Source organism: Mus pahari, chromosome 6 (assembly GCF_900095145.1).
Source record: "Mus pahari chromosome 6, PAHARI_EIJ_v1.1, whole genome shotgun sequence".
Lineage (NCBI taxonomy): Eukaryota > Metazoa > Chordata > Mammalia > Rodentia > Muridae > Mus > Mus pahari.
Window position 1 is genome coordinate 4,230,382 of NC_034595.1, and position 10,825 is coordinate 4,241,206.

A 10,825-nucleotide genomic window follows, 5' to 3' on the forward strand; every position below is an offset into this window, starting at 1 on the left:
GTCCATCCTTTCATCTTAGCTCTAAATTTTGTCTCTGTATCTATATTCTTTCATGGGTATTTTGTTCCCTATTCTAAGGAGGAATGAAGTATCCACGCAATGGTCTTCCTTTGTTCATTTGTTTTTATGTATGTGTATTTACAATGTATTTGCCTTATAGTGACTTGAGTTTCTATTTGATCATTTCTGATGACTACAAAAACTTAATCATTCCATATATGTCTTATATTGTTCATCCCTTAACTGCAGATTGCCTGAAATGCACTATACTGCTTATCTCACACAATAGACTAGAACTGTGTCTTAAATCTCTCTTCTGACAGATTGAACCAAAGATAGTGTATGTCAATTGGAATTATTCTTTCATTCACCGCAGTTCCTGGACTTTGGTCATAATCTGAGAGACTAAAAATTGATAGACGGGAAAGAAACCATTTCCCCCACAGTTTCAAGCCCCCACATTTTGCCCGAATTGTAACCAAGGTTCATTCAAATACTTCCCACAGAAGAATTCACTAAATGAGTGTGAGGAACAGGCTTGTTGTATGAAGGCAAGAATTAGAATAAAATGTGCTGATCATATTGATAATTCAGCATTAAATGAAGACATAAAAGTATTTGACAAGAAAAAGCAAGATGGAACTTATCTAAAGAATGCTCCAGTAGGTAGTGATTAGTCCACGTAAGCAGGCTCATCCCTGTACCCAATTCTGTTGAGGGACTCCCGATGTTGGCATTAATTCTTTCACTGTCTTCAGGGGAACAGTTCTTCAAATAAATATTTATTAAGTAATTGTTTATAAGCATCTAATGATACTTATTAGCAGCTTCACGTGCAGCATCTTGCAATTTTTCTCCTGATGCTAAAGTCCCCCTCCCCCACATTCTCTCTCTCTCTCTCTCTCTCTCTCTCTCTCTCTCTCACACACACACACACACACACCACAGACACACACATACACACATGTCATTAATGCAGTCAAGCTTCATAATATAAATTATGTTAAAATCTTTAGCAAAAATTAAAAAAACATTATTGAGTCAAATTAAGAGATTTTGAAAAAGAAAACAATAGAAGGGTCTTTTTTAGGCAAGAATAAGGATAGTCCAAGTACAGAAATATAAATAGAGAATTAAGAAGTAAATAGAACTAAAAGTTGACATACACAAAGAACATCCATTAAACATATTGAATTAATACATTATACATGAAATTCAAAGCAGAATAGAAGGGAATATGAGATTGAGTTGAGAAAACAAAACATTTAGAGAAGTAATATAATTTAAATTCCTAATTCTGCAATAAAAATAATTCTTCTTGGGTAGTGTTGGCGAGTGCCTTAAATCTCAGCACGTGGGAGGCAGGGGTAGGTGAATCTCTGAGTTTGAGGCCAGCTTGGTATATACAGAGAGAGTTACAGGATGGCTAGGGCTACACTGAGAGAAACCCTGTCTCAACAAACAAACAAATATGTGATAAATAAATAGAAAAATTCCTATCTATTAATAGCATAAGTATAATATTAAATCATTAAAATAGCCCAACTAAGTAAATATATGATAATTTAAGATTCACTAAACTGAATAATGTAACCTATTTGTTCTGACATGAAAAAAATCTATCATAAACAAAAAGTGGAAGAACATGAAATATCAAAAGCATTTGTAGCAATGGTAATAGAAAAAAAGCTGTGTTAACAATAAATAGGGAACATTTAGTTGAGAAGGGTACAGAATTCTTTACTGAACACACATCCAATCCAGAAAGGCACTTTTAACCTTGTATTGTGAGGTGTGCCCTCTGCCTGTGCAGTGAGTAAGAGAGGAACAGACATAAGTAGCTGGGAAATAGAAAATTATACAATTATAAATACCAGCAGTTACAACAAATCAAATAATGAAGTATGGCAGGGCTAGGACAGGAGGAGCATTCCTGGAAAAGGGCAGAAGAAGTGGGAGGATGCAGACAAAGGGAGCACATGGCATCCTGATCGGATGTCAGGAGAGCAAACGAGAGATTTATTTTATTTTATTTCTTTTCAAAAACAATTTTTATTAGATATTTTCTTCATTTACATTTCAAATGCTATCCTGAAAGTCCCCTATACCCTACCCCCTATCCTGCTCCCTAACCCACCCACTCCCGCCCTGGCGTTCCCCTATACTGGGGCATATAAAGTTTGCAAGACCAAGGGGCCTCTCTTCCCAATGATGGCTGACTAGGCCATCTTCTGCTACATATGCAGCTAGAGACACGAGCTCTGGGGGTACTGGTTAGTTCATATTGTTGTTGCACCTACAGGGTTGCAGCCCCCTTCAGCTCCTTGGGTATTTTCTCTAGCTCCTTAATTAGGTGCCCTGTGTTCCATCCAATAGATAACTGTGAGCATCCACTTCTGTTTTTGCCAGGCACTGGCATAACCTCACAAGAGACAGCTATGTCAGGGTCCTGTCAGCAAAATCTTGCTGGCATATGCAATAGTGTCTGGGTTTGGTGGTTGTTTATGGGATGGATCACCAGGTGGGGCAGTGAAAGATGTATTTTAAAACAGGTGATTACTAGATAGGCAAATATACACAGTGATGCCATTCTACAACAGTAGTATCTTCCTTATTCTAGATGAATTTTAGCTATATATCATGTTTCTGTTTATCTTAGGTCTGATCATGTAGTGTCCTTTTAAATAGTGTCTATGATGTTCTCACTTAGGTCTCCAACTCTCCTTGCTGGTAGTGCCACTGCCCTTTTAAGTTATCTGAGCTTTTCATTTTCTTGTGCTACGTGGTATTAGGTCTTAGAAGACAGGATGAGTTATGTGAAAATTATGTCTTCATCACTTACAAGTCGTAGGGTTACCTGCAAGTAATTTCACATCTCAGCATCATAGACTCCTATCTCCCAAATGACCATGATATACCATTTCCATTACTGAAATGTGATAATGCATGGCTGGTGTCCTGCACAGGAGGAGTACCCAGTAAGTGGCAACTGTGGAGACTTACTTGTAGAATATTGTTGTTGAGTTGGATGTGTTTCTTAAAATGATCATTTTATTGCTATGCCTCTCGCACATTTCATCTATTTGTACACAGTGATCTCAGTCATAAGATACTTTTTTACAGATATCAGCTGCTCAATTGCACCCATCTTTTTTTTTTTTTTTTTTAAACAGGAAATAAAGGCTTCATCTCATGTGCCTTGTACAATCTTGCTTTTTTCTCTTTTATGAGGTTGTTCAACTCTGAGAGGAGGGACCTGATGGAGACTTCTAATTTAGACACTCTCTCCACAGAATGTCTCCACATAATGTGGTCTCTGCATCTGCTGTCATAGGAAGCCCCTCTAATGATGACTAGACAAGACACAGATCTATGAGTATAGCAGAATATCATATGAGATCATTTCATCATTTGTGTGTGTGTGTGTGTGTGTGTGTGTGTGTGTGTGTGTGTGTGTGCCAGCTGTGTTTGGTTATACCCTAGCTCTCTAGGCCACTCAAGTTAGTGTCAGACATGTGCCTCAAGCTAAACCAGACATTGGTTGGCCACCCCCAGATGTTCTGTACCACCGTTGCCTCAGCATATCTTGAAGGGAGGGCAGACTGTAGGTCAGTGTTTTGTGACTGCGTTGGTGTCCAGGTTTCTCTTTTTATAACCGGTAGAGAAGCCAAAGAGACTAGAATGTAGGGTGAAGGGTCCATGTAAGCACAAGCTCAGCCTCTCTACCTTCAATGAGCTGATGTGTTGTGTGGTGGTTGTTCTTGGCTATGCCCCACCCCACACCCCCCGCTGTCAGATTTTGAATGTCCTAGCATCAGCCTGGGATGTTTGAGATCTCCATGGATCCTCTTGGCCAACAACTCAACCAAAGATACTGTATCCTCTGTTACTAGGAGTCCTCACTAGTCACCCTCATAGATTCCAGGTATTTTCCACTGCACTAGGTTTCTACACTGCCTTCTAATGTATTCCCAATTCCAGCTTTCTCTTCCAGCGTTATCTCCCTCCATGCCTTTACCACCACCTGATACCTCCTGCTCCCATCCACATCTGTCCCCAAACTGCCTGCAAAACTTATTCTATTTCCCCTTCCCAGAGAGATCTATGCATCCCTTCTACAGTTCTCTTAACAACCTCTTTGATTCTGTGGACAGTAGCTTGATTGTAGCTTGATTATAATTTGCTTAACTGTTAACAACCATTCATAAGTAAATACATACTATATTTGTTATTCTGGGTCTGGTTATCTTGCTCAGGATGATTTTTTTTCTATTTTCATCCATTTGCCTGTACATTTCACGATTTCATTTCTTTTTAAACAGCTAACTAATACTCCACTGTGTGTACCACATTTTCTTTATCCATTCTTCAGCTGAGGGTCATCTAGGTTGTTTCTAGTTTCTGGCTATTATGAATAAAGCCACAGTGAATGTAGTTGAGCAGCTTTCCTGGTGGTAAGCTGGAACATCCTTTGGGTATATGCCCAAGAGTATATGGGTATAGCTGGATCTCGAGGTAGATTCATTCCCAATTTTCTGAGGAACTGCTGTATTGATTTCCATAGAGACTGTACAAGTTTACACTCCCACCATGGAAGAAGTATTCTCTCTGTATCCTCATCAGCAGGAGCTGACACCTGCTTTATTGAGCTTAGTCATTCTGAGAGTTAAGATGGAATCTAAGAGTAGTTTTGATTTGCATTTCCCAGATGTCTAAGGATACGGAACATTTTTTTAAAAGTGTTCCTTAGCCATTTGAGATTTTTCTATTAGAAATTCTTTGCTTAGATCTGTACCCCATTTTAAAACAGAATTTTTTTTTTGATATCTAGTTTCTTGTATTCTTTATATATTTTACATATTAGACTTCTATTGGATGTGGTATTGGTATAAATCTTTCTCCATTCTGTAAGCTACTTCTTTGTTCAATTGACATGTCCTTTGCCTTACATAATCTTTCCAATTTCATAAAGTCACGTTTCTTAATTTTTGGTCCTAGTGTTTGTGATATTGATATTTTGCTCAGAAAGTTATTTCCTGTGCCAGTGGATTCAAGGTTATTATTTCTTTCTCTTTCTTTCTCTCATATTCTCTTCTATCAGGTTCAGTGTGTCTGGTTCTATGTTGAGGTCTTTAATCCACTTGACTTAAGTTTTTTTCAGGGTGACAGATAGAGATCTATTTCCATTGTTCTACAGGTAGAAACTAGTTTGACCAGGACTATTGTTGAAGATGCTTTCTTTTATTCAGTGTGTGTTTTTAATCCAGTGTGGCTTCTTTACAAAAAAACAAAACAAAACAAAACAACACACACACACAAAACAAAACCAAACAAAACAAAAAACAAAACAGGTTTCCACAGATGTGCAAATTTATGTCTGGGTATTCAATTGGATTCCATTGATCAACATGTCTGTTTTTATGCCAACATTTTGCTTTATTACTATGGCTTTGTATTATAACTTAAAATTGTGGATTGTTATATCTCTAGCAGTTTAAAAAAATTGTTCAGGGTTGTTTTAGCTATCCTGGGATTTTTGATTTTCCATATGAAATTGAGAATGGTCTTTATAAGGTCTCTAAAGAATTGTGCTGAATTTTGATGGGGATTGCATTGTAGTAATAGATTGGTTTTAATAGGATTGCCATTTTCACTATGTTAATTTTATTGATCTATGGCATAAGAGATCTTCTTCAGTTTCTTTATTCAAACACTTGAAGTTTTTATTAAAGTATTTATTTATTTATTTATTTATTTATTTACACTCTAGATTTTATTGCCCTCCTGCCCTACCCTCAGACTGTTCTACATCCCATACCTCCTTCCCACCCCCTGTCTCTATGTGGATGTCCCCATCCCCCACACCACCTGACCTCTAAACTCCCTGGAACCTCCAGTCTCTTGAGGATTAGGTACATCTTCTTTGACTGAGCCCAGACCCAGCAGTCCTCTGCTGTATATGTGTTGGGGGTCTCATATCAGCTGGTGTATGCTGCCTGGTTTGTGGTCCAATGTTTGAGAGATCTTGAGGGTCCAGGTTAATTGGGACTGCTGGTCCTCCTACAGCTTTGCCCTCCTTCTAAGCTTCTTCCAGCTTTTTCCTAATTCATCCACAGGGGTCAGGAGCTTCTGTTCCTTGGTTGGGTGCAAATTTCTGCATATGATTCTTTCAGCTGCTTGTTGGGTCTTTCAAAGGGCCATCATGATAGGTCCCTTTTTGTGAGTGCTCCATAGCTTCAGTAATAGTCTCCAGTCATGCAAGCCTTTCACTTTTTTGGTTCCAATTTCCCCAGGATATTTTATATTATTTGAGAATTTTGTAAAGGGTATGGTTTCCATGACTTCTTTCTCAGTCTGTTTTAGATAATTAAAAATTATCAAATATTGAAACTATTGATATAAACAATAGTTTGTCACAATCCTTGGTTTAGACATATTTTCTTATAATGGTAACTATTGAAAATGCACCAGATAATTAAACTGTCAAGTGTGCAAGTTAAATTCCCTACAGAAATTTGATTACTTTATGTCAGTGCAGCTTGGAACTGTTGCTAAGCGATAGCTTTTGTCACGTGCTAATTTACTTTGCACTAAGAATGAACACTCACCTAAATGCTGACTATTCCTGTCTGAGACACATGCTAGAATAGCCACCATGGTTGTCACAACCCTTTGTTTGAATTCTGTCATTTGATATAGTTCTGTACATTGGTAGAAATATGTTTGATACATTTAGAGTATGATTCAGCTACTTGTGATATAAATGCCTTTAAAGAATATTTATAAATTGTATTTAGTTTTACTTATGGGTAATGTGTATATGTGTGTTGGTCTGCTTGTTTGTATGTGCATCATGTGCATGCAGTACCCTCAGAGGCCAGCATCTCCTGGAAGTGGAGTTACAGTAGGTTGGAAACCAGCTGATGCTAGGTGCTGGGTACTAAACATGGGTCCTTTGGGAGAGCAGAAAATGCTCTTAAATGCTGAATCATATCTCCAGCCCATAGTATGGCTTTCATTTATTATGGATTATCAGTGCATATGAATTTAATTATTATTAATTCCATGTAATTGCATAACAGATTTTTATTTTATTGGACATAAAAAAAAACACCCTTATATGATTTTGCTCATTGCTTGCTACCTGAAATTGACCCCTTTAACATTAGAAATGAGATTAGCATATCTTTAAATGAGATTAGCATATCTTTAAATGAGATTAGCATATCTTTAACCAGTATCTTGGTACATTTCCATTTCAGCACCTTATTTTGAAACTTGTGATCTACTAATTGTGATTAAGCTTTGCTGCAGTGACATTTTATTTCACTCGAATTACGAGGAGAACATTAGTGTAATTAATTCTTTGTACCTCTCAAATCCTGTTCACAGTGTGAAGCACTGAGAATGGAAAATTTAAAGTCTGGTCACAGAGGCAGGTTAGTGATCAAACTTAAAGGCTCTCTGAGCAGTCTGGTGACTTCAGGGCCAGCATGACAAGTCCTTCATGAACAGGGCAATGCATTTGCAGTAAGGCCCATGTGAGTCAGCTCAGAATATGCAATAACAAAGGAATCCTTGTGAACACAGTTGGGCAATCATTGTCCCTATAATCAGATGGAATGGATGTGCTAAGCTTAAAGGCGATATCACAGACTAATTAGTTCACTCACTGTTTTATCAGTTGGTTTTTTAAAGGGAAAACTTCGCCAATCTCAAATTTATAGACTGCCACAAATTAAGGGGCAGAAGAGCAATTTTCTTACGTTGTACAGGTTAAGAATGTGTTTCGCTGAAGCGGTCTGTCCTCACTATACTCCTCTTTGGATATAGCTATAGATCCAATATATTGATACGTATGTAAACACATTCTTCTGTTTCAATTTTTCTTTCTGAATTTTGAAGAAAAGATTCTAGCCAGAACTTGCAAAATCTACCACATCTTTCTAGTACTAAAGACATGTTAAATCACTTTAATATGAGTGATATAATGAATATACTGATTGATGAATTTATTAATTTTGTCTCTGATGTGACAAATATATCCAGTCACATTATATCTTGTGAGAACAGAAATATTCAATATTAAAATATCTAAGGCAAAAGGATTAATAAATAACATTAAATGCATGTTATAGGCTTGCAAATGCTCTACTCTAGGACTCTGGATTTTCTCTGGAATTATTTGCTGTTCATGTATTTATTTTTAGCATTATTTAGCATCTCTTGGCCTGATTTTGCATGACATTCTTGCATATTATGCCGAAAGCTTTTAGGCTTTAAAATGTGAAAAACCTCTTAAGATTATTATTGTGTTTCCCAGATCAGTTCATGGAATGAAAACACAAACCAGGACAGAGAGCATTGAGAGGAACTTATTTCTAAGAGTGGAGAGATGAGGACAGTGATGGTAGAGAAACAAAAAGGGAGACAGAGAAGGGGAGTGGGAGGAGGAGGGAAGGAGAGGGAGAGGGAGAGGGAGAGGGAGAGGGAGAGCCTGGCATGTAGAACTTTTGAAACCTCCAAGCCCACACCCAGTGACTCACTTCCTCCGAGGTCACACCTCCCAGTCCTTCTAATCCAGTTCTCAACCTTCCTAGTGCTGAGGCCCTTTAATACAGTTCCTCGTGTTGTGATGACCCGAAACCATAAAATTATTCTGTTGCTACTTCATAATTGTAATTTTACTGTGGTTATGAATCATAATGTAAATATCAGATATGCAGTGTATCTGAGACCCCAGTGAAAGGGTCATTGGACACCCCCCAGGGGTCATGACCTACAGGTTGTGAACCACTGTTTTAATTCTTCTCAAATAGTCCCACTCCTTAGTAACTGAGCATTCACATATATGAGCCTATAGGGCTATTTTCACAGGAGCCATCAAACAACTTAAAAAAGAAAGCACTTATCTGGGGGCTTGCATTGAGTGAGCCCATAACCAAAATGCCAGGGAGCATGGCAACAGGCAGGCAGCTTAACCCTGGGTCAGGAGCTGAGGCTTACCTCTAATCTACACACAGAAGGTAGACACTGGGCCTGGTGTGGCCTTTTCAAAGTTAAAACCCCACCCCCCAGTGACGTACCTCCAACAAGGCCACACCTTTTAATCCTTCCCAAAGTGGTTCCACCAACTAGGGACCAAGCATTCAAACATAGGAGCCTGTAGGATAATTCTTGTTCAAATCACCACACCCTCCCTACTACTGTGGGAGAAGCCCCAAGTGGGTTCAAGGATCCTGAGAAGAACTGTCAGAGACCCAAGTGCAAGAAAGGAAGAGAGAGCCGGACAGTGGTGGCACACACCTTTAATTTCAGCACTTGGGAGGCAGAGGCAGATGGATTTCTGAGTTCAAGGCCAGCCTGGTCTCCAGAGTGAGTTCCAGGACAGCCAGGACTGCACAGAGANGGAGAGGGAGAGGGAGAGGGAGAGGGAGAGGGAGAGGAAGAGAAGGGAGAGTGGGAGGGGAAGGTGGAGGGGAGGGGGAGGGGGAGGGAGAAGGAAGACACACATCCAGTCTTTATATCAGTTCAGCATCTTGAATGCTACAGCTATGACTTTTCTTTTTTTTTTTTTTAAACTATGTTTTTTGTCTGAGTTCTGGATGATGCCTGTGTTTAGGCTCTCTTGTCTCCCTTCACAGATTATTCAAAACCCTCAGAACAGACCATTGTTTCCTATTCTAGTCCTTATGGGCTTATTTCCTTTGAAACAGAGCAGCGGTATCTTTTTGTCCTTTTTATTCAACTCTGTAAATATTTATGTGCATCTGATTACCTAAGAAGCTTCTACCCAAAGCCTACAATTCCCTAGATGCTCCATTCTGTCTCCTCTACTTTCATGGGGAGGGCATATTCTTTGTGAGATGCCCTGGCCTTCTGTCTTTGTATGTGAGCTTGTGTTCTGGCTTCTTGTCTCCACTTAAGCATCCCTGATATGCTTTGCTATCTGACCTCCTGCCACAGTGTGTGCATCTGTACTCTGATTATTTATTACCTGGTACCTTCATGTTGGTTTCCTCATCTTTGCATTCTGTTTGGAGAGTTGATATTTGTGTTTGTTTGTTTCACAATAAATTCTTGAATAACATTGCTTAGAAAAACAGCAACTTAAAGTGAAGATTTGTTTGTTGAATGAATAAGTGAGGAAATGGTGACACAGAATTTAGATTTAGATGGAGAAGGGTAACCTTTGACTGAGGACGGTGACCATTTTTTATGAGTCATTTTCCTTCCCATTTGACTAATATCATTTCTCTCAAGAAGCAAGAGCAATTATTCCCTGCTTTCCCATAAAATTGTATCTTTTCAGATGACAAATATCCTCTGATGTCAATCAGAAAAGTGGCACCTGAGTGTAGAGGACTGACAGAATTGCTCAAGTGTACATGAGCCCGAGACATTCATTAAGAATACAAGTAAATCATGATACACACAAACTCCGTGAGTGCCAGTCATTTCTTTTGCACCAAGGAAGGTTGTAGAGGAAATATTTATTATGTTTATAAATTATTCATAATTGAACTTACTTAAACACTCAGCACTGATAGTTTCAAAACATGATTCAGTATACAAAGGTCTCAATATTGTTTCAACCTACCAATTATTTATCTGTTATATAAATTCAGTCTATTTGAACTGGAGTCATGGCCTTGAAATTTGGGTGACCATTAAAGAATCAGAAAATCAAAGGAAGACCAGCACCGGGTCACCTAGGGCGCGGAGTGGGCAGACACCCCAACGGTCCCTAGAGGATTGCCCACACGATCTTAGGATCACTGGTGAGTGGAACACAACATCTGCTCCAATCCAATTGCACATGGGA

General features: G+C 38.7%; 1 protein-coding gene across 2 annotated transcripts in view; it reads right to left on the reverse strand.

Annotated features, from left to right (window-relative positions):
- The window catches only part of Grin3a (glutamate ionotropic receptor NMDA type subunit 3A), a 186,547-nt gene that overhangs the window by 133,535 nt on the left and 42,187 nt on the right, over positions 1 to 10,825 (reverse strand). The gene's annotated exons all lie outside the window — the stretch shown is intronic.